General features: G+C 36.8%; 1 protein-coding gene across 1 annotated transcript in view; it reads right to left on the reverse strand.

Moving 5' to 3' along the window:
- Positions 1-25,332, reverse strand: part of Stpg2 (sperm tail PG-rich repeat containing 2) — a 355,873-nt gene that overhangs the window by 191,588 nt on the left and 138,953 nt on the right. The gene's annotated exons all lie outside the window — the stretch shown is intronic.

Consider the following 25,332-nt stretch of genomic DNA (forward strand, 5'->3'; position numbering starts at 1 on the left):
AATGTTTGTAGGAAGTGGCATGCAATAATTCTGAAGTGGTAAGTGGGGTTCCCATAGGAAATGTAGCCTAGAGAAAATGAGCAATTTTTAAAGTATTGGAGCCATTAATATCTACCACTTTAATAAAATTAAATAGATCAATCAAACACAGAACATTCCTGGAATACCTCCATGAGATAAATTCCCTTTATTATATCTGTTGCTGGTTTTTCAGTGTAATGGGACTCGCAGAAGCAACACTGATGCTGAACAGCACTGCAGTGAAAGACAGAGCCCTACAGTTGCTCTCTTCTTTCTAATGTTAGAAACAATGAGAGAAAAATAATCTATGCTGACTACCTCACCATTCTGTTTTAAACACTGAAGAAAAACCTAAGTACTAAATACATACAAAGTTGGATTACAATGATGCGCCACTGCATCGTACCAGCAGATCTTGGCAAATAAAGGTAAGACCAGTACTGAGGTACTTCACACTGGTAATCCAAGAATAACTCCTCACATTTGATAAGATGCTCTTATTTAGAGGAAACTAATGAACCTTCACCTTATAACTTGTACTGGCAACAGCCTACATAAGCTTATTTTCACTGTCAATTTCTACCCAGAAAGATAAAGCAATAATCCTCTGTATTGGCTGAAACTTAAAGGTCTCATTTAAACACACTCTAAATAAAACTGACACAAGGATAATTTAATTACGCTCCCAAACAGACTAAAATTGAGGGGGAAATGACAAATCCTATCATAGGCTTCCTATGCAGATTCCACGCTGTAAGAAAACAGTGTACTTTTCTGGAGCCACCCATTTTGCATAACCAGATATGGTTCGCCCAGGAAATGAGGAAAAGAATTGTAATGCCAATGAAAAAAATTGTTTCTTCCCTTCTTCTGTATAGAATATCTGGTGCTTTGCAACCAAATGTACAGAATGCTATACAATCGTAACCTTTGTTAGGACTACGTTTGGTCAAATGCTTTTTATTATTTAAGAGTAAATGCTTTAGTGCCTAATATTTCATTAAGAAAAGTAAACTGATCTCTTGACATATACCCATATCCCATTACCAAAGGATCTTAACTGTGAGGGTAGGGGCACTAGACCAACACCACCATTTCCACGAGCCCCAAACCCACAAAGGTACAACTGTTCCATCTGCCTATCTGTGCACATTCCTGCATATCCCCTTAGGTTGGGAACTCCACCTCAGGTCGCTAATCCTAATCACCACTGTTGAGAGTCGTTACATGCTCTCATCCCTATGCAGCAAACTTAAAACCACCACAACCCTGTTCCACCATCCCTGCTACATGAACCCTGTTCTTTAAGTAGGCAGACACCAGACTCGGCCACCAAGTACACCCATCTCCACCATGTAAGGACAAACCCTCTCCAGAGAGGGAGACTATATTCCATACCAACAACTCCAGCCAACCTACAAACATGTATCCTATACTTGCCAGCTTGCTGAAGATGCATGTTTTTCCATTGTAAACTGACTTCTTCCTCAAACTGGATAGACCCATGTAGAAGAATGAAACTCAATTTTTATTTCTCACCCTGCATAAAACTCAACTCCAAATGAAGTAAGACTTTCAATATAAGACCTGATACCCTAAATCTGATAAACTTAACTCATTGATAAAATAATTAATTTCTTAAAAGATCAAAGATAATGCAAGCATTCAGGTCAACAAACTATAGATGGGACTTTGTAAAACTAAAGTTTCTATATAGCAAAGTATATTATTAATCAAGAAAATAGGCAGCCAACATTTTGGGGGAAAATATCTTTATCAGATATATATCTGACAGAGAGTTGTAATTTAAAATACATGTGTATGATATAAGTGAACTCAAAATCTTAACATCCAGAACACACACAACACAATTAAAAAGGGGTCATAGAATCAAGCAGACTTTTCAAAAGATGAAATACAAATGATAGAAATACTTTAAAACAATCCAACATCTTTAGATGTTGGGGAAGTAAAAATTGAAGCTTCTTTAAGATTTTTTTTCTTGCCCAATTAGAGTGGCTAAGGTCACAAAAATCAAATATGAACAAATGTTGGCATGAATGTGATGAAAGAGCATTTATTCATTGTTGGTGATGATGCAAATTGGTGTATCCACTATAGAAGTCATTATGGAGGCTCTTTAAAAAACCTAAAACTAGATATACCATTTATATCCAGAGATCCACCTCTTGGATATCTACCCAAAGGACTCTGCATCTTACTCTAGAGATACCTGCTTATCCATGCTCATTGCTGTTCTAATCACTGTAGACAGGAAACGGAAAGAGACTAGACATCTACCAACTGATGAATGAATGATAAAACCAGCATATTTATAATGAAATATTATTCAGCTATTAAGAAAAATGTTCTTTTCAGGTAATTGGATGAAGTTGGAAACAACTATTCTGAGTAAGGTAACCCAGACCCAGATACACAAATCATGCATGTATTCTCTCATTTGTAGAGGTTAGTTTTGAATCTTCAGATATGTGTATTTAATTTGAAATACCCAATAGGGCCATGGAGAGGATCTTTCAAGAGAGGAGCAAATGAATGTACTGGTATAAAGGGTTAAAAGAGAATAATGGGTCAGGAGGGGTTAAACGGGAAAGGTAGTGGGAGGCAGAGTAAAGAGGAAAGTATAAAGAGTTGTACTAAACAACTTTCAAAACATAGAAACCTACTCCTGTAGAAACTTGTGTGTGTGTGTGTGTGTGTCTGTGTGTCTGTGTGTCTGTATGTGTCTGTGTGTTAAATGAACTAAAGTGAAATTTCCCTATAAGGGTGAGCAATGCCCCTACAAGAGATCCAAAGCTAATAATAAAAAGCACGGTGCCAAGAATTGGCTTCTTCTTTTGGAGTTGTAGACTGCCAAACATAATAGCATATTGCAATTGCTCTTGGTTACCCTCCAGAATGTGACCATAAGACTCTATTTCTCAAGATATCATATGCTCAAGTCATAGACTTGGAGAAATCATGCTGATATGGACCTGGAAGCTTCATCCTTGGTGGTTATTTTCCATAATGCTGAGAAATCCTATTCAAGCTACCAGAGGAGACAAGAAATCACCAATCACACCCAGCTGTGAAACATGTGAGATACAGTAATGACTAGCCTGGGAAGACATGCACACTGGCGCAATAATAACATAAACATCACAGAGTAACCAAACAGTTCCTGGTTGGACTTAAGTCCCATTAAACAAGGTGAAACATATACCTGGCACCATTATCTGGCTCAGAACATATAGGGGAAACCTACTGCTATTGTTTTGCTAAAGGAACGCAATATTAAACTAAATCCTAATGTTTTAACATTTCACCAATACATGTCTCAAGCCTCATCAGGTAAGGTTCTATTTGCAGTAGATGGAATTAACATGGTGACCCACACCTGGCCAAGGTGGGAAGAAAAGGAGACTGCAGAAATCTCAGTCCTAAAACAAACATATTTACCACACACTTTCAGGCTCAAGGGCCATTGTAAAGAGAAAACAGATGAGTGGAAGAGTCATTACATATGGGCTGGTGTATGACTACACAGAAACTGTCTTCTGCAAACAGAAGGGCAGCAGCACGTATGCATTTAACATGTACAGCATGTGCAAAAGCTGTGCAAGCCCAATCCATAGCAAATCCCAGCATGGGCAGGGTTGTGCACACACTACCACCACTAGGTGAGGAGCTCTTGGTGATTGATAGGTTCTGTGAAGACAGACAGTTTCCTGAGAGACTATAACCTCTGGTAAGGTGACCACTGTCCAACAGACAACCACACATTCACAAATACTTGCACAGCACAAATTGGACTTGAAGGCTTTAACACAAAGTCGGATGGGTAGGATAGGGGAGGCGGAGGCAATGGGGGAGAACTGGTATACAGGATGAAGATGATCAAAACACATTTACAGAAGTCTCAATAAATCTAATTTTAAAATATCTACTCAGTTGGTTAGCTCATAGTGAATTAACTGTTCGCCATTATTTCTGACATAATGTCTCTCTTAGTCACCCTAAGATATTAAATAATTACCTAATAAATTTCTGCTTTTAGAAGTTATCAGCAGAAGATGAGGCATATATATTCTGGGGCCTATTTGTGCTTATAAAATTAAAATTTTAATCGCTTAAAATTAGATCAAAAAGAGTAGCTCTATAATTTGAATAATTTCCTATGCACCAGGAATTCCATTTTTACTAATGAACTATTTACCACTTTTTCTGATCTGAATTTTCTCAGTCTGCTGTTAAATTGCCTCTGCCAAATATGTGTGATAATAAATTTCACTATTAGAGATTTAAATAATGATTTTCTTCTTTCTGTTCTAATGTTCCTACAGTGAACACTTAAAATTTTCAACTAATAGAATCAGAACCAAAATGCATTGGTAAAAAAGCTTGCATTCATCATCTCTCAATATATCTTATCCAGATTTAAACAATTATACAAAGTGCTAATGAGCAAAAAATGAAAAGGGGAAAGCAAAAAAAAGAAGGATAGAAAGGGAGAGGGAAGGAGGGAAGGGAATTGTGCACATTGAAATAGAACGAATATAACATAACCTTGACCTTTGAAAGGATATAAACAAAAACTTTACCTACAACTTTTCCCAACTGAGACAATTATTGAATCAATACCCATTCTCTAATGGTGTTGATTAGAGAAATTATAGAATGAGCTAATATATAATATTTAATGAGTTCTTGCTAATTGTTCTTTGGACATAAATATTGAACCATATTTCCTTAGAATATAGAATAAGAATGGTTATATATTGTTTTACTGTATATATCTAATGTAATACACCTGTTTGTGATGAAAGCAAATACTATATAGCATACATACATATATATAATTACACATCATAATGCATATACACTTTATAAAATACCCCCTCAGAAAGTCTAAAAGCCATGAGACTAAATATTAACAAACCTAGGTTTCAGTCCTAGCTCTCTCTTTCTGTCAAAAGCCAGTGACAGTTTGTACCTTACCCTTATGTTTGCACTCTTAAACACTTCTGAAAGAAAGGGGAGACTGGATCTTGTCTGCCTCAAGGACTCTACAGTTCTGTGCAATGTAATTTAAGAGATGACAAAAGCTTTTATGTCATTTATATAAAATTCAGGAGTTGTCTCTCTTTTTCTTTCACTTTGATCAAAGATGACTAAAACTGATAAAAACAATTTGTCCAATTTGTCATCATGACAAGGCTTTCCATCAACTCTGACCTAGATGCGTATCAAATACAACTTCTGATTTAACAGTCCACCGGTTACATTTTAACCACTATAAAGGGTTCGTGAGCGAAACTTTTATTCTGGTTGATTCCACTTCAATAGTAACTATAACTTTCCTTCCCGTAATGCACAAAGCCTTAGCAAAACTATGCTCCCACATGTGAATTATTGTAATGTTTTCAGTGATATGATTAAAGGAATACACACAACCAATATTCTATCCATGTTTACAAGAAGGCTATTTTCCAAAGATAAAGGATTATATTTTTTCTTAGCCTCCAATGGCTGAAATTTACTCTGAAGTCCAGAAAACAATAGAGATATCTCAGCAATGGTATTTATAATATTTGTCTTAATAAATAAAAAAGCATACATAGGAAGTATAAAGAAATTGTGATCTTTATTATGCCATTTCTTGAAATCTGTTTCAAAAACTAATAAAGCAAAAAGGCAACATTACAATGAAGAATAATGCCATGAAATGGAGAAAAAGACTTCTGTGAATTGCATCTGTACATTGTGACTAAATTTATTTTAATTTAATCTTTCTGTAATTCTTCAAAAGGAAATTCAGCTATAAAATATCTTTAAAGAAATCTGAGTGAATCTGAGTTTTCTTATCACAGGTAAAGGAAACATTTGCACAAGCGAAAGCAGAGGCAGCAGAAAGTTCTTAGAACTGTTCCAGCTTGCCTGGATAACCAAAACCCAGACACACCACAGCCGTCCCAGACACGCCTTTTCAGAAAAGTATAACTGCGATAATTTTTTTCCAGAAGAGATTGTTTCATTAGTGGAAATTAGATTAGATCTGGCATGACTATTCTAAAGTGCCAGTTATGAAGAGGCACACAGTACTCTGAGCAGATAGCACTGGGAGAACAGTACCGATGTCACCAGCATTCTCAGAAACGTGACGTATAGGAGCACTGTGCACCAAGGAAGCATCCATGTCTTTCCGAGGATTTCACCTTAAAGTGTGTCACCACAGGTTACTCTTATCATCATGAAGAGAATGAGTGTTGAGTCAGTGGTAAAAGCAGGCTTTCTTAAGAATGTTCAATGTCAAATTATACTACAGTTTATGCTAACCTATAATTTCTATGGATTTTCATGCATTCAAATGGATGAACGGCTTTCTCTGAGAAGTTCTTCCATAAATGTAGCTGAAGATTCAAGGACTGGTAGAAATTTAGGTTATCTAATTTTAAATTTACAAATCAATGTTAATAATTTAAATATAGTTAATAAACATATTATTTCACACATTGAATTTACATGTCATATTCAATGTATACATTACATCTGCCAAAAGCATCCCTGATTGCTTTTTATCCAAACCCGTTCCTCTCTATATGTACACACCGGTCAATCTTAAAAAGATCCTGCAGGGGCTCAGTTGCCAAATACATTTCATTTTAACAAAATTACCTTTTCTGACACATGGACATGGTATAGATATTTCCTTTATTTATACAGAAGTAGTGTCTTCTGAACTTTTAATACATGTTTTGCATGTCTGTTCCCGGTGTGTTGTGTATGTGTGTCTGTGTGCACATATATGAGCTTATTCAATGTGGATTATCAGAGCCATCACCAGTCATTCTCCGTCTAATCTCTAATGTGGGTTTCTTAACTGAACCCAGAGCTTGTCACTGTGATTAGTCTCTCTTGCCAACTTGCTCTAAGGATCCCTTCTGTCTGCTTTTAAGCTCTGAAATAACAGACAGGCCGCAACCCACTAACATGTAGTTCTTGAAACTAGCTTTGTTTCCTTACTATGCGTAGTTGTAATAGTATTGCATTTTCCTATAATCTTATGGCTGAAAACAATCCATTGTGGGTATATGCCACATTTTCCTCATACATGCCTCTGTAGACAGCTAGGTTGGGACCATACTTAGGACAGTGAAGTAAAAGTCTCTCTGTGGTGTGCTCACTTTGAGTCCTTTGAACACGTATTGCTTTATTAGGATGGCCTCCTAATTCTAAATTTATTAGGATGGCCAATAAAGCAATTATTTGAAGCAATCAATCAGCGACTCAGATTTTGTAATATTCTAAATACAGCAGTTTCTCAGACTCCACCAGACTTTCTCGGTTCTCTGAGCCATCCTTCACGCACACTTCCAGAAACCCTGACAAGCAGCGCAGACATTTGAAGGTATGTTTTCATTATTTGTTACTGACACAGGTTCACTTCAATTTATATTTAATAAAACCTTATGGCTGTGGTATGAGAACTGTTCAGAAAAGGTGCAATGGGATGGAAAACTGTCTTTCTGAACTTTTCTCACACTAAGAAAAGAAAAATTATTGTATAGTTCAAACAGATAGAAATTTTTACAATGTCTGAAAGAATGTACCCTGCAATGAATTTAATTTAATCTTTATAAAATAACTTGAGTGGAAAACATAGTTCAGAAGGCCATGATGAACAATGAATTTTATTTATACTAAAATAAAATGGCTAAGAGAAGAACTATAATCTCTACTTCATACACTGTACTGATGTTGATTTTATGTAACACCACTTTTTCTGCCAAGCACTGAATGCAATTTTAAAATTGTCAAAGTTTAAAATGGTTTAGAATACAAATAATCTCTGTTAAATTTAGGTTTTATCACAATAAGGTCTCAAACTTTATGCTTCCATTTTTTCAAAAAAATATTTTTTCTTGTTATATTCTATTTAAAACAACAAAGATTAGGCAGACTTCAACACTTGTTGACCAAGATAATTAATCATATAACAGAAGTATTGTAAAGTCATGTAGATAAAAATCATATTAAAAAGCTTTATTTGCAGTTAATCTCAATATAGAGAAGCCCAGATTTTTCCTGTATATATACACACATATACTTACATTCTTTAAGTAAACTTATAATTTGTGATTTTTATGAATTTGTCTATACATCAAATTTACAAATTAATCAATATTTATCCTTAAAAGTAAAATAATTCCCATTATAGATACTCATACAAAGAGAATTACTTTGAAAATCAGGATATTATAGAGATAGATGATGAAAGATGATTGATAGATGGATAGATAGATGATTAATTGATATATAGATGATGATAGATACAGATGAACAGACAGACAAATATATAGATATAGGAGATAGATAGATAGATAGATAGATAGATAGATAGATAGATAGATAGATAGATAGGATATAGGTAACAAATGTCATGTAATACATCTCTATATCATAAGAATCAACTAGAGAACACATTGCAGCAGGAATACACAGCCTCCAGTTCTCTTACAGTACCTGGGGAACAGACAGTTTATTACAAATTTGCAAGTATCTCCTAAACCACAGAAACAGTTACTTCAGTAGCTGTCAATTTTAAGGTACAAGTTCTAAAAATTAAAAGTTTTATTACACATATGTATATAAAGAATATATTTTAAATTTTGGATAGCTACTTGTAAAAGCAAAGCAAAAAGTGCATAAAAGACTAGCATGCATGAAAAACTGATAGGCTAAGTAAGAATAGGCAAGATTGATAAGGAAACCCTGAGTCTAGGACAAGTGTGAGCCACAGACCTAAAGGGGTTCTGAAACTCCTTATCTGAGCAGAGCACTTAGGCCTCTTCTGTCCTTCTCCTGAGAAGAGCGTTGTCCTGGAGTGGGTATCTCTCCAGATTCATCTAATCCCTTCAATCTATCTGTTTCAGCCCTCCCAGCTTCCCACTCACGCTCGACCTAGCCAGTCCTTATAGGGCATACCCTTGTTGGCAGTCTCCGTTCCCAAAGCCTCTCACCATATTCAGAAGTCGTTTCCCCAGAGTGATGATCACTGTCTCTACCTAGCCAGTCCTTCCTGTATCACCACGAGGCTGTGGCTTACCAGTAAGTTTCTAGTGTCTTTCTCCTTTGGCAGCTACATGGCATTTGCCTGACTCCACCTTCTTTCACTTCTATCTCTGCTTGGATTTCCTGCTTTGCTATATTCTGCTGTACCATAGGCCAAATCAGCTTCTTTATTAACCAAAGGTAATAAAACCTATTCATAGCGTACAGAGGGGAATCCCACATCACATACATACACACATAAACAAAACAGCGAATGAATAAATAAATAAATGTGATATAACATATTAGAGATATTGCCTATAATGAACAATAATAGATCAGTAATAAAATAATCTAATAAGTAGTCAAAAATATGAAGAATTGGTTTACAAGAAAATATTAAATTAGAGAGCATACAGAAGATTAAACTTTTAGTTAGCCATAAGGAAAATGCACATGACAAGCTGAAGGAAATGCTTCTAAGTCAGATGAGACAAATGAAAGTGACTGACAGTCCTGTACTTTGGAAAATCTTGGAGCAAATGCAAGTCTCATATATTGTTGGAGGAAATGAAATCACTAGATTCATTTAAGAAAACCATTAGACAAGATCTGTTAAATAAAACATCCACAAACCATACAACTCAGAAATTTCATTCCCAGGAATATAATTAAAGGAAATGTATTATAATTATATGTATCAAGAATATATATATACTTATCAATCATATGTATCATGAAATATGTATACTTATTGCTTATATGTATGTGTATATACCTACCTACATACATACATATATATATATATATATATATATATGAAAGCTCACCACAACACTGAGCAGCACCAAGAAAGCAAACCAAATTTCTATCTGCAGTAAAATAAAGAAAGAACATGTAATACATATTCTACTTAGGGTGGACTAAATATTGTTTATTGTTGTTTCCTGAAACAACATGGATTACAGACTGCAGATTTCAAGCTTCAGAGAAAGAAACCAGACAGAGAATAATACATACTTTGGCATTCACCTCATACATGAATTAAAAACAGCCAAAGAAAATCAGTGGTGCAAGAGATAAAACAGTGGGAGCAAGTTAGTGAGAGGCTGGCACTGGGGGTCATGGTGTGATGCTCCCTCATCTTCAAAGTGGTTACACAGGTGCTTCACAGAAAGAAATGCATTGAGAGATACAGTGAAAAATCATTGCTTCTTTGTGCATAATGCAAAAATTTGGTGTGTGGTGTGTTTTCTGTGTATGTCTATCATACACAAATGAGGGTGTGGGTGTGTACCCACATGTGCGCACCTTGGGAGGCCAGAACAGAACTTGAGGTGTCTTCCTCTATTGCTCAGATCTCTCACTGAACTGGAAGCTTTGGCTAGGCTGGCTGCTCTGGGAACTCATGGGGGCCTGTCTAGGCTCCAGTGCTGGAATTACAGAACACGTACAGCCATTCACAGCCTGAAATGTTTATTTTAGAATATTGATGGTTTTAAGGTTATGCATTATCATTAAAAAGTAAAGACAGAGAGATGTCTAGTAATATAAATTACAATTCCTGTTAATTGCTTTGTAACAAATTTACAATAAAAATATTACATATAAAATATGATTCCTAAAATGCTACCATTTGGTAAGATAGATACAGTGAACCTAAATTAGGATAATTTAGCTTTATGTGTGGAAAGAATACTTTTAAAATACACTTTCAGTCTAAATATGTCTTAGAATTCTACATCTCATTACATTTCCCCTAAATGCACATCTTTCTTAATAAAGAATAAGCTGCCCTCCTAATCTCAGGCCCGGGTGATGAAAACTTCTAACACAGTGACATTTTAAGTTATAGGATACTTTAATGCATTCAGGTAACCAATGCTGACTCTACAAAGTATCTACCAAAATCAATTTTTATCACTCAAACCTATTGCAATTAGAGAGCAATGCCAAGACACTGACATACTAATGGGTTTCAAAATATTTCAGAAAGAAGAAGGAAATCGCAACATGTTTTAATTGAAATGCAGCTGTGATAAGGATGACAAAGTGGACGATCTGAGCCTTGCACATGGCCAGCATGTCAACCAACATTCTGCCTCCTTACAAGCGCCAGCATAGAGTCTGGCTGCATTTTATATTTCAGTTGTCTTACACTAAATTAATTCTTAAAATTTACTTTATCTTTTAATAGAACAGGAATTGTTTGACTGTTCCAAGTATCTGATTTTTAATTTCGTTTTAGAACAAGAGTATAGCATTTCCAAAAAGGAGCCATTCTACAGAATTGGACTTGATTGAAAGGAATGTCATACCTGGCTGAAACAGTCACTGGTATATTCTACCTCAACAGTAAATTACATGAAAATGATGAAACTGGAATTAGAAACCAGTTTTCTAATTCCTGGACTGTTAAATTAACAGGGCAAAGATGATCACCTCCTGCTGGAAAAGATGCAAGGACTATGTACAAGTAGAAGCAGGTCAAGGACGTCAAGCTCCTCAGTTCTGTCCTTCCCTCTCTCCTTGACCACTTGTCATTTCATGAGATATTGGTATTTTCAGTGTCCTAATTTCTATCATTATGCTTCCTGTCTTATTCAATAAGTTGGGTTACAGTTGAAAATATGCTGCTGCTATTACTCCAGTAACTGCACATAGGAAAAATATTTTTAGTTGAAGGGGAGGGTTCCTGCAATGGAATTCCATAGGGATGCTTCCCCACCGTACCAGGCCCAAGTTCTCTGTGAGAGCACACTCCTCTCACATATTTCTACAAAACAGAAAATTACCAGGCCAGTCAGGGAAGCAGAAACACATTCTAACTGGAACTCTCAGGGGCTATGCCTGACAAGGTCTCAGAAGCGTCCCCTACCAGGCAACACACAGCCACCATACTCTCCTAAGAACTAGAGAGGACAACAGAAAACAAGAAACAAAACACCCACCCAACAAAGATAAGACTAGATATTAGTACCTAGAATTACAATCATCCCAAATTCACGTGCCTATACACCAGTGCAAAAACACATTAATATCAGAATATGTCTCCTTTAGAGCCTACCAATCCTACCACAACAGGCTCTGTAAATTGCAATAGAGCTGAAGCACAAGAAAAAGTCCTTAAAATATCTTTTATGAATATGATAGAGGTCCTTAAAGAGGATATGAATAAATTTGTTAATAAATCTAGGAAAACACAAACAGTAGAAGGAAATAAAAAGAATTCAAGGCATGCACCTGGAAATAGAATCAATAAGAAAACCCAACTGAAGGAAAGCTGACTACCCTCACCAACAGAATACAAGAGATGGAAGAAAAAGTGTCAGTCATTGAAGACAATATAGAAGAAATGGATAACTCTAAAATGAAAATGTTAAATCTAAAAAACTCCTGGCACAAACCACACCCAGGAAATCCTGGGCACCATGAAAAGACGAAGTCTACAATTGATAGTAAAAGAAAGAAGAAAAGAAATCAGGTAAAAGGCACAGAAAACATTTTCAATAAAATCATAGAAGAAAATTACCCTAAAATAAAGAAGGCGTTTTATTAAAGAATAATAAAATAAAGAATACAGAGCGTCAAATAGACTGAAACAGAAATGAAAATCCCCTTACCACATAATCATCAAAACATTAAATTAAAGAACAAAAACTATACCTAAAGTTTCAAAGGAAAAAGACCAAGCAACACATAAAGGCAGACCTATTAGAACAACCTCTGACTTTTAATTGAGGATTCTAAAAGGCAGAAGTGCCTAGATGGATGTGCTATAGGCTGCAAGAAACAATGTCAGCCCAGACTACTATACCCAGCAAAACTTGCAATCACATTAGAAGGAGATTCTGTTGCATCTAAGAAACACACCTTAACATCTTTTAAGGATAATGTTAGGATGGTAACAACAAAGAAAACCACATGTTTATTTTCACATGGTATATTAGACTTCGTCTCACTATAGCAAATCTCTGAGAAAATAAGATAAAAGACGAGATTTGTTTTGGCTCAAAATCTGAGTTCATGCTGGTTCCATTTTGTTTTAAGTCTGTAGTGAGGCTGAAAGTCATTGCAGGCAGCATGTGGCAGAGGTAACCCCTTACCTATTGTTGGAAGAAGAAGGTCACTGGGGCATGTCTTACTCAGGTCCCTCCATCTTGGCCCAAAATTCCACTGAGCTATCAGTTCCAAAATATCTGTTCAAATTCTGAATCTACCAATGCATTACGTCCCTGAAAAAGGCAAAATCCTTATGATCCAGTCACAGCCAAATGCCCCCAGACACAGTGTGCTTGAGGAAAACTATACCCCAACAATGACGTGAGATTCTAGTCCGGAGAGGCAGGAGTAAAGGTGGGAGGTCTATTTCACACTAGTGTTCAAGGGCTGTGGTCATCGTTAATTCTGCAATCATCTCCAAGAGACTTTCTTCTTGGCTATGGGTATAAATATTCACCTAATAGACAGAAAAGAGAATGAAAGAGAAATGACAATAGATAATCAACTTAAAAGTTGCATTATTTCTTTTTTGAAGAAGGTGGGTTCGAGACAGGGTTTCTCTATGTAGCTTTGGAGCCTGTCCTGGAACTCTCTCTGTAGACCAAGCTGGCCTCAAACTCACAGAGATCCACCTGCCTCTGCCTCCCAAGTGGTGGGATTAAAGGTATGTGCCACCACTGCCTGGCAAAAGTTGCAATATTTCTATGCAATATTATGGATAAGAATGAATCATGATGCCCTATCTAAACAAAAAAAAACTTAAAAGTTCTGTCTGGTGTGGGGGCAACCAACATCCTACAGACAACTCCACACTCTAACAGTGAGGTACTGGTCTGTGACAGCAATCCTGACAGTAGCCATACTAATTCACTTATAATCAGACACTCACGGGCTTTAATTTTCCACTCTGTATATGTGTAAAACACACAATTGCCTGGCAATTCTTGTCATAATATAGGGACAATTTTACAGCAACTTCACTCTGTAATATGATATTGCTAAAATTCACAAACTTTCAGTGGTTTTATTGAATTCAATAGCGTCTGCTATAATGACATCTGTTTCCCTACAACTTCCGATTTCCAAATACTTCCATGAAAACAAAATGGCTATTTGTGGGAACTATCCACTTGTAAAGACAAAAGGAACCTAAGGAAATAAATAACCAGGTACTAACAAGTACTACAAAAGAACACTACCCTAAAGCCTGCATGAGGTATACCGTCATGTAAAGAACTTGAAGTACCAATTCCCATTAAAGGACAAGGAAAACAGATCATCTGAATACATACTTACATATTTATCTAATATTCTCCATATATCAGGCTCTGGGGTACAAGAAAAAACAGACTTAGCCCCTGCCTGCAAGAATCCCTCAATGCCTGACATAGCACACTACTCAATAATAGTCTGTTGAATTGATGAATTCTTAATAAGGCATAACAGAAAGCCAACATGTACCTCATGAAAATATAGTAAGAAATCTCTTGATTTGATTATTATGCCATTACTCCACATTTAATAAAATGTTCCAGGAAGCTATTTTTATTAAAATTATCACATAAAAGAGAAAGTATTATATTGCATTATAAAATACAAATACTATGCAGTCAATACTAACTACACTCAGGAGAGAGAGAGAGAGAGAGAGAGAGAGAGAGAGAGAGAGAGAGAGAGAGACATTTAGAAGAGGTCATAAATTTCAAAGGAGGTAGGAGAGAAGATGTTGTGGAATAATCTTCTTGTACACTGCAAAGAAATGTCACTTTGGTTGGTTTAGTAAAGAGACAACTGGCCCATAGCTAGACAGGATTTCTAGGCACAGAGAATGCTGCGATGAAGATGGGCAAAGATGCAATGAGACGCTGAGACGCTAAGGAAACAGGATATGCAGGAGGAGAAGGAAACAAGTCATCCACAGGGCAGCACCTAACTTAATAGAGAAGAGTTAATTTAAGTTGTAAGAGCTAGTTAGAAACAAGCCTAAGCTACCTACTGAGTTTTCATAATTAATAAAAGTCTCCACATGATTTGTGATTTGGGAGCTGGCTGTTGGGACAAAAATGTCTAACTACAGGAGGACATGAGAAGAATTGGAGAAGGAGAGGAAGGGGCAAAAATAAAGCAAATATAGTATTCTCATATATAAAATTCTCAAAATAAATTAATAAAAAAATTACTTAAAAACAAGTATTTATTCATTTGTTGTCTTCTACAAACGGCATTTTTTTTTAACCAACCTACACAAGTAAAAGCTTTTTTTTTGTTTTGTTTTGTTTTTCAAGACAGGGTTTCTCTAAAAGTAAAAGCTTTAAGCACATTATTCATTAAAAATTTGAAGATACAGGATAGTTCACTACAGAGAGAAAAAAATAAACCCTGAACCATGCTTTGTGCCCAGTCACTCTTAGTTCTTCATGGACACTGGCTCTTCCAATGACCCTAGGTTCAACTTAACCCAGTTTGTTATTCAAAATCCTTACTTGCAAGACTTTTATTCTCTTTTGGATATTTTATGTCAGGTTGTAAACAGATTTAGGACGATTCTTTAATGTTTTCCTTTAGTTTACAGACATTTATTATGAGTTATATATTTGTTCCATGCATATTTCTAAATGTATGGATTCAAAAGCAATTTTAGTTCTAAAAGGTTGCTCCTAATTATTCTCTATAATAAACTCAAATAAATAATCTGAGTAAGTCTGGCTATTGTGATTTCCAGTTCGCTGCAATATCAGTTGACTTAATTTTGCCAATTTAAATTTTTAATTGAAAGATATACAACAAACACATGTCTAGTCTATGTTGATCCTCCTCTATTGCGTTATCTACATGACCATCTGAAAGACGCAAATGCCTGGAGTTTCCCCGTTTGCTTCTGATAAATATAGTCTCCTGAGATTACTTACAATCTCAAGGATTTAACCATATCCATTAATTATTCCTTCTTTTTACTCAACCCAGACAACTCCCTTAGCTTTGTATGAGCTTCATATATACAAAAACTACTTCAATGACAAATCAAGGGACTATAGAGATAACTTAGCAGTCAAAAGCACATACTGTTCCTACCAAAGACCTGAGTTCCATTTCCAGCACCCACATTGGGCGGCCTACAACTCCTTGAAACACTCGCTCCATGGGGATTCAATGCATATACTCATACACACATATGTAGTTAAAATAAATCCTCTTTTAAAGTCTCAGAATTTCACATTTAATCTATTTTTTTCATTGTTAGACACTCTTTTTTGAGTATCTTCTCCATCATTTACCTCCTTTCCTGTCCTTCCTCTCACACCATCCACATTCCTCTCTCCCAATGGCTCATTTGTTCCTTCTCAAATTCATTAATGTAGTGTGATTATGTCATGGAAATATCCCATTCTGCTAGGCATTTTTTACTGTGGTTATTATGAAGGTGGTTTCTTATGCTGTACGATTTAACTAAAACAATGATTTTATGCAATATTAGTGTTAACTTAAATAGAATTTTGATGATTTTAGGGTTTTTAATAAATATAATAATGGATTGGGATGGAGGTTAGTTTAGTGGGAAAAATAATACAGGCAAAGGCAGGATATGGTGTTGCCCTGCTTTGCAGGGGATAGAAAATAAGAACAAGGAAGTGTCACCCAACTAGGACTTATGAGTAACCTTGAGGAGCCGTACTGACTGTGGCTTAGGTTACTGATTTAGGAAAACAACTGTGTCCCAGAAGTTAGACTAGCTCAAGTTCTTCTAATCCTACACTGAGAAATGTGTCCATGGGTTTTGTTGTGCATCGTAGCTGAAACAAAACTTTGAATAATGACTTAAGGTTAGATTTAAATGTTTTTCTTAATGGCACTGAGGGTACAAAATCTTGGGGAACAATTAAAAGTTTGGAAAGACACTTTTAATAGTTGTGCAAGGGACTTGAGGTCAGGGAACAGGAACAATGACTGCCTGGCTGTCGCTGGCTGGTGTACTTCCCTTGCTAGGATGGATTGGTAATCAAAGGTGATGATTAATTCCTGTACCCATTTCTGCCCTCAGCTTTCTGATATATATTTTAAAAAGTTGGTAAGTGGGTATGCACCCTGAGGATTGAAAGTAAAGTTGACTCTTTTTCATATACAAAGTTTAAATTTATGATTCTTTTAAGGTTTGTATAAGATTATCTTCTGACATAATAATAAAGTGATTGATCCTTTCTTTGTAACTGCTAAAATGAAACCTTCCAGTAAAAGAACTGGTAGAGAAAAATACTTCACTTGCTTACACTCTGTTAATCTATAACAAGTTGCTTGGACATGAACGTATATGGGTTATTAGGAAAAGTTTGTCGTTCACCTGCATATATAAAATGTTTAATCATGTAAGAAAAAATGGGAAACAGGTTTTTTACTTATATTTATTGTAATCATTCACTTAAAAAAATAGAATGTAACCACATGGTAATTTTTATATTGTTTGAAAGATTTTACTGGGTTTATAAGCTGTAAGGAAAAAATAAATTTAGAAGGAAGACATCAAAAGAGACACAGAATGAATACATCTAAATAAAGGTAAGAAAGAGATAAAGAGAGAAATGATAGAAAGACACTGAAGGTGTGTGTGTGTGTCCCTTTGTCATCAACCCCACAGAGTTAAGTTTTACTGGTCAGATAGAAAAATCAAACTGAGTGATGAGTTCACTGACTCCATGGCCCCTCCTCAATTTCTGAGCTGCAGAAGGTTGTTATTCACAGCATCAAAAAGTAATCATCAATCTCGCCTACCTACAAACACTACAAGCTGCAATCATGACAGGCTGGTAAGATATACCCGGCACTGGTACAATAGTATCTCAAATTTTATGGGAGCGCCAAGCACTTTTAATTTAATATAAGCCATAATCCATGGAATGAAACTCATACCTGACACTGTTAATGAAACAATAAGCCTGAGACTAGTTTGTGTGCCTTATAGGAAAGCTACTACTAATATTTTGCTAAATGAACATAGCAATCAAAATAAAATCTAATGACATATTGCCATATCCATTACACAACTCTCATCAGAAAAGCTGCTTCTAGCAGTAGACAGTAATTAACATAGAAACCTACAACTGAGCAATGTGCACAGAGACAGACTTTGGAACACTTAGCTAAAATGGGATGTCTATCATACGATCATACTCCTTTATTCAAGACTTGGAGATCTATGGTGGAGAAGAAGTGGAATAACTGGCTGGGTGGTGGTGGCACACGCCCTTTATCACAGCACTTGGGAGGCAGAGGCAGGTGGATTTCTGTGAGTCTGAAGTCAGCCTGGTCTACAAGAACTAGTTCCAGGACAGGCTCCAACACTACAGAGCATCCCTGTCTTGAAATGACACACACACAAAAAAAAAAACAAAAACAGGGAAAAACTTATAAGAGCCAGAGGTGGTAGATGATCCAAAGAAGTAAGGTTTTCTAGACATAACTAGAAGGACTAATGTACGAACACAGAGACTGGGACAGCATGCACAAGCCCTCCACAGGGTCAAGCCGGACAAAATCCTAGTGTGAAGAAGGGCAAGTGAGCACAGATATCAACCTAACTGAAAACTATTTGAAATCAATGGCTTCTGGGAGAGTGATAATCAATTTTCTTCAGCGGAATGATACAGGGTACAGCAACCACACTCCAGGGCGGCCTTACTCACAGGAGTAGTTGCCAGCACAAACAGATCCCATCTTACTCTGTATGTGCTTTTGTTTGTTGTTTGGATGGGTGGGTGGGTGGGTGGATGGATGGATGGATGGATGGGTTGAATGGATGGTTGGTTTAGCTGCCTGGTTGGTTGGTTGGCTGGTTGGTTTACTATTGTTTTGGTTTTTGTTTTGTTTTGAAGAGAAAGAAATAATATGAAGTTGGGTGGGTAGAAAGTGGAGAGAAGTGGGAGGAGTTGGGGGAGGGGAAGAATGTGATCAAAATATATTATCTGAAAATATTTTTAAATATTTTAAGAAAATTAATACACATGTACTTAATATGTGGTTTGTTTTATCTACAATCTATGTTTATTAACAAATCAATCATTCTTAACACATGTATAAAGAGTAGGTATTTAAAATTAGAGGGTACCTAAAAAACAAATACAATTTGAGGTTGAAAAGGTAAAGAAATTTTTTAATTTTATGCTAAAATAAAATAAACATATTGCAAAAATTGAGTCTCATATTTTTTCCTCATGCCAGAATTACCATTCATTCAAACATCTCAGGAAAAAATGCAATCAAGCATTCCTTCTATAGGAAAACAAACAAACAAAACCACTCCATGTCTACTGTAAGCTGTTAACAGCACTCAGTGTGAGGAAAGAGCTGCATTTGGACAAGCTTTATGGTATTTTGCAAACTAGAATATTACACGTCACTGAGAAAATACAAGAAATAATTAGTTTTCACACTACAGTGATTTTTATATCAAAGGTATTACTTATGATTATTAAAAGAGTGAAAAAATAGCTTCATGGAATACGTTCAATTAACTTCCAGGATAAATTATATTTATTTCTTAAAATAATTTCCTTTGGGAATCTGATGCAGAAATCATAATGTTATCTTCCTGAGAAACGATCTACACTTGCACAGTAAAGTCAGTCACTACCTGATAGATTGAAGTGATGAATATTTTCTTCCAGGTATTGTACTGCTGTGATAATCACTCAATTTCACAGTGGATTTCTAATAAAAAATATACTTTAAATTTCAAGTTTTTTCTTCATTCAGAAATTTGAGAGTATCACGTAGGCCTCTCCCTCCTCTCCTCCAACTGCAATCCTCCAGTCTTTCTTACCCCATCCCTGTAACAGACCTGCTACAGCCTCCTTTCCTCTTTCCCTCCATGCCTCCCCGCAGAGACCTCTCCCACAGTCTACAACTGCCACCAATCCCCTTCTCTCAGCCACCAGCTCCTGAGGACAACTTCCTGGAAACCCGTGGGTCACATCTGCCAGGCAGTGTAGTCGTATCCACTCTCCTTCCTGTCCTCCACTCCCATCCACCAGTTACCTTCAGCTCTGGAGCTCACTGCCTGCTACAGAGAGGGGATTTATGCAGCTCACAGTGGCACACCCAGTTTTCCTCCTTCCTATGGGCCTTCTCGGCATCCCCCTTCCAGACCATCCTCATCATTGACCCCACCTGTAAGCTCCCAATACCTAAAGACAAGTTTTACCTGGGACCCCCAGAGGCAACACCAGGATGGATCTTGGCTTTCCTTACTAAGCAACCCACAGCCTCCACATTCTTCTAAGAACCAGAGAAGGCAACAGAAATCATGGAATGGAACACCCACCCAACAGAGACCAAATCAGATAGAATTACATCTAGAATTACAACCATCACATACCCAGAATCCTAGACACCAGCATAAAAACACAATAAATAACAGCCAGGACAATATGTCTCCTCTAGAGCCCAACAACCCTACTGCACTAGGCCCTGAAAAGTGAAATATAACTGAAACATAAGACAAGGACTTCATATTTGCTATGATGGATATGTTCAAGGTCTTAAAAGAGAGTATAAATAAATTCATTAAAGAAGTCTACTAGAACACAAACAATAAAATGAAATGAAGAAAAGAGTTTAAAACATGAAAGCAGAAATAAAATCAAACCAAACTAATGGAAAACTGATAGTGAAAAATCTGTTACATCCACACAATGGAGTATTATGTGGATTTTAGCTGTTTAGTTGTCGATAAGAAAGTTACGCCGGGCGATGGTGGCGCACGCCTTTAATCCCAGCACTCGGGAGGCAGAGGTAGGCGGATCTCTGTGAGTTCGAGACCAGCCTGGTCTACAGAGCTAGTTCCAGGACAGGCTCCAAAGCCACAGAGAAACCCTGTCTCGAAAAACCAAAAAAAAAAAAAAAAAAAAAAAAGAAAATCCATATAACCAAAGAGGTTAGGTATAGAGTAAGGGTCTAGGGAGGAGGGATGGATAACTCTATAAAGGTAAAATACAATAGATAGGTGTGAACAGATGAGACAAAGAATGAAAAAGGATGGCTCAGTGGGAAAGAGCACAAGCATGACAAACTAAATTCAATCCCAGAAAACAAACAGTAGAAAGAGACTGATTCTAGCAAACTGCACACTGTGGCAAGAGTATGTGAGAACGCACATACGTGCACGCGCGCGCATACACACAAACACACTGATGATTACAATTAATAAAATGTAATAATAATCATTTTAAAAATGTAAATATCCTGAGTACCATGATACATGCTGACAATTGCAGCACTGAGGAGACAAAGCCATGAGCATCTCCAGTCTGAGGCAGCTCTCGGCTGCATGTCATGATAAGGAGAAATAAACCAAAACAAAGGAATAAAGGCACATACGTGTTTTCTCAGACACTCTGGGAACTTAACCATGAGGGTTTTGAGTGTGTGATTTTTTTTAAGGCATCTGGGCTAACAGCAAAACCCTATCTAAGAAAAGAAAGAACTATAGATTGATTTTTTTGTTTATTTTGAAATTAAGGCATTTAATTTTTCTTCAAGATTTTAAGAAAAAAATAACTCTTAATTTAATCTTTGTGCATATTTGTCTAATGCGAGTGTGGGGTCATGTGTGAAGGTCAGAAGACAACTTGTGGAGTTGGTTCTTGACTTCCATCTTTACCTGAAATCTGGAGACAGAATTCAGGTCACAGTCTTACTGGGCAAATGTTTTTACTTGTTGAGCTATCTTGCTGACATGAGAAACTATTTTTAGATTGATGAAGAAAAAGAAAAAGAAAAACAAACTTTTTCAAAAGTGAGCCTTTTGGAGTTACTCAAAAGTTGCTTTTGCGGTGAGGCTTCCTTCCATATCACTATCTAAAGGACTCACATCTCACTCTGAACCCTACTCCTCTGCATCTCCCACCTCTCCGCACAGATGTGATGTCTCTCTGACTGCATCATTTCTTCTGTCTCTCATTCACTTCCCCATCTGGCTCATTCACATAGCCGATATATATATTATACCTGAAGCTAAGCCCTGAGGAGCAAGGATATTTGTCCTTATTTGCTACAGTGTCACGAGAACTTGAATAGAGTTTAAACATAGCAAGCTCTCAGAACAGAATGAAATGAAGGAATGAAAAATTAATTTTATCCTTTTGTCAAGATTTCCAAATTTTATAAAATATAGAGCATTTCTACATTTTTTAATGGAACTCCATTAAAGTTGATACTCAAGTCAACTGAACCTCGCTTTTCTTTTAGGAAATTAAACTTTAATTTGATAACTGCCATCACTAGTGCTAAAAGTGCTGGCCATTGACAACTCCACTAGGATGACCTTAGAAACAGAATCTGGGGTCAGACATATATATTTGAACTTTTCTTCCAATTTGTCCTTGAAGAAGACTGCTAGTTTATTACACATCCACCTCTAAGGAGACTCTCCAACTTTCTACTCTCAACAATGTTTTCACCACCCACTTTCTCTTTAAAATTGCTAGGCATTCTCCCTACTAAATGTTCCAAAGCAGGTCAATATAAGAGGTAAAGTAATATTTAAGTACTTTTCCACTTAGCAATTTCACATTACCTGAGTTGGATCAATCACAAAATCATTTACATACCCATGAATTAAAACTTGGGGTAATAAAAGGAGATTGCTTTATAATGTGATACACCTCATTTAATAATTTCTTCATTAAATGATTCTAATGTGTTTTTATTGGTTACACAACATTTAATGGAATACAGCATACTGATTGCAAATATACTCTCTCCCTGTTTAATTTAGACTAATGAAAATGAGTTTTATCTTTCTTAAATATATGCAGTCAAAGGAAAGGCTTCCTTTGTAATTAAGACAAAATCCTTCCATACCTGTTAAAGTTTTAAAGCCATTTAAAATCAAAACACGGCAATAAAATGCCGAGTCAGTAGATAAATACTTTATAAATCTGTGAATCTTAGAAGATTGTTCATATATTTACCAACTTCTGTTCTTAAATCTTTATCTACAAATATAAGAAGCCAAGAAATTGGTTTTAATTTTCAATTTTATTTAAAACTAAAAAAAGATAATAAAATCCATTCTTTCATTCTAAAAAGCATAGCCCTCAAAATAATCATAGCAAATAAGCATCCCATATTCTTAAACTTAAATAGTCCTACATTTTCATTTCTATATATAACATAGTACCATAAAATTTTTTGATATATAATGAATTTTTTATTTATACAAAAAGTCCATTTCAGATGTATTAAAGTAAAACAAGGGGCTGGGGAGCTGGCTCAGCAGTTAAAACCATTTATTGCTCTTGCAGAGGACCTGGGTTCAATTCCAAGAACCCACAACTGCCAATTCACAACTGCCTATAACTCCAACTCCAGGGATCCAATGCCCTTCTCTGCCTCTATGGGCACCAGGCACACACCAGGTGCACAGACATGCATGCAGGCACTTACACATGTACATAAAATAAGAATAGCTTTTTAATTAAGTATGTAAAACAAAACTACCAATGACTAAATAGCAAGCAGAATAAACAATTGTCACTACTTTATTTCTAACAGGTGTGTGATATGAAAGGACACCGTTCATTCATAAAACAAGCACTGACATGGGACGTGAAACAAACTGAACGCTTATCATTATGCTTTACTGTAAAGTTACTCTTCTTGAAAAGTATCAAATATATTTGTTTGTCTCTGGCAAAAGTCAGACCTATTCAGAGCTGCAAGTAGAAATGAGGTAGTTACATCAGAAAATATGTAGATGGGGACTGAAGGGACTCGAGCAAGTTCCAGCGTACCAGGCATGGCTCTGGCAGGCCTTGCCCTTCTCCCCAGGCCTCTCTGCCTTGCTAAAACCATTAGACTATATTCCTAAAGCTAGCCACAGAGATCTATTCCATTATTTGACCACTTCCTCCTCCTGAGACTGACTACAAAAGCCCCCTTTGGTTCACCTAATAAACATGTCCAAATAAGATTAAACACCTCATCCTAACACGAGGTTTCCCCTTTTGCCTTTATAAATAGCCGTTTGCTTATGTGCTATGTCTGTCTCCTCTCTACCTAGAGGCAGTCTTCTGTCCTCTGGAACAAATACCCCTTCTCCCTCATCCTCCATCTCCTTTATGCCACATCTTAGTTGGTTCTAACACAGACCTCTCCTTTTCATCCTCTTAAAAATTACACTGGCAAGGTCATTTGCTGTTGTTTTCTGCCTGAATCGGAAAGTAATCACATTAACCTTTTTTTTTTTTCTGATTCACTAAAGATCTCTCTGTGAAAACAGGTGTTTTAAGTGTGGTTTGTGCTTAAGCTGGTGTCTGGGAGGAAACCCCTTCTGTGCAGGGGCTCCTTCAATAATGATAAATATATCAAAAGAAAGAACTTTTTTCATACTAATCAGTTAGGGAGCATCACCACTACCAGCTAGGTTTTAATGTTGACGCAGAGCAAAGCTGAAGCTTGGCAATGCAGCAGCAGTTCAGGGGTCGGCTCTCTTGCTGAAGTGCAGCAGAGGTAAGACCAGCTTTCCCAGAGCAGTAAACGCTGGGGATGCTGAGTATAGCCCTCCGCCATCTCGCATGATTCCTAAGGCCTCCTGAGGTGCCACTGGCCACAAACATCAACACAGACACCAGCTGCGGCTGGACCATGAACCCAGACATGGTCCTTGGTAGCAGTTGAGGCCCAGAGGACATCCTGACTCTGGGTGGAGGGAGTGGTCACTCAGCTGGGAATGATTCCAGCAGTTGTGTGGTCACCAGACACCACCAAGAACTCAGGTGGTGACCTCAACCCTGAGCCTCTATGGGACCATTAGTGGCAGTGAGGAACCCAGACTTCAGGTCAGACCCCAGCTGTGGTAGGTCCACGAACCCCAACATGGTCTTTAGCAGCAGCTGGGTCTGGATGTCACCACTGCCCTAGCGGCAGTATGAGACTGAGACACTCACTTGGCTCTTGATCTTGGGTGGGTGCACAGACCCTGTCTGCAGTAAGGTCATGCTAAATCATTTTTATAACTCTCAACTTTCAAATATATATTTCTTTGTATATTCACTGCTGGACTAGTCACTTCTCCCATTACTGTAACCTCATCCTGACAATAAACAATTTAAGGGGAAAAGGGTTACTTGGGTTCATGTTTTGGGCAATGCAACCCATGATGGTAGGGAAGGCATGGTCACAAAACCAGCTCCTATCCACCGCAATTGAGAACACTTGCTCTCATCTCCCTGGACCAGGAAACAGAAAAGAAAAGGCCAGTAT

This window comes from Microtus oregoni, unplaced genomic scaffold (genome assembly GCF_018167655.1).
Source record: "Microtus oregoni isolate MIOR12 unplaced genomic scaffold, Mior012 000000F_ref0000247, whole genome shotgun sequence".
NCBI classification, from domain to species: domain Eukaryota; kingdom Metazoa; phylum Chordata; class Mammalia; order Rodentia; family Cricetidae; genus Microtus; species Microtus oregoni.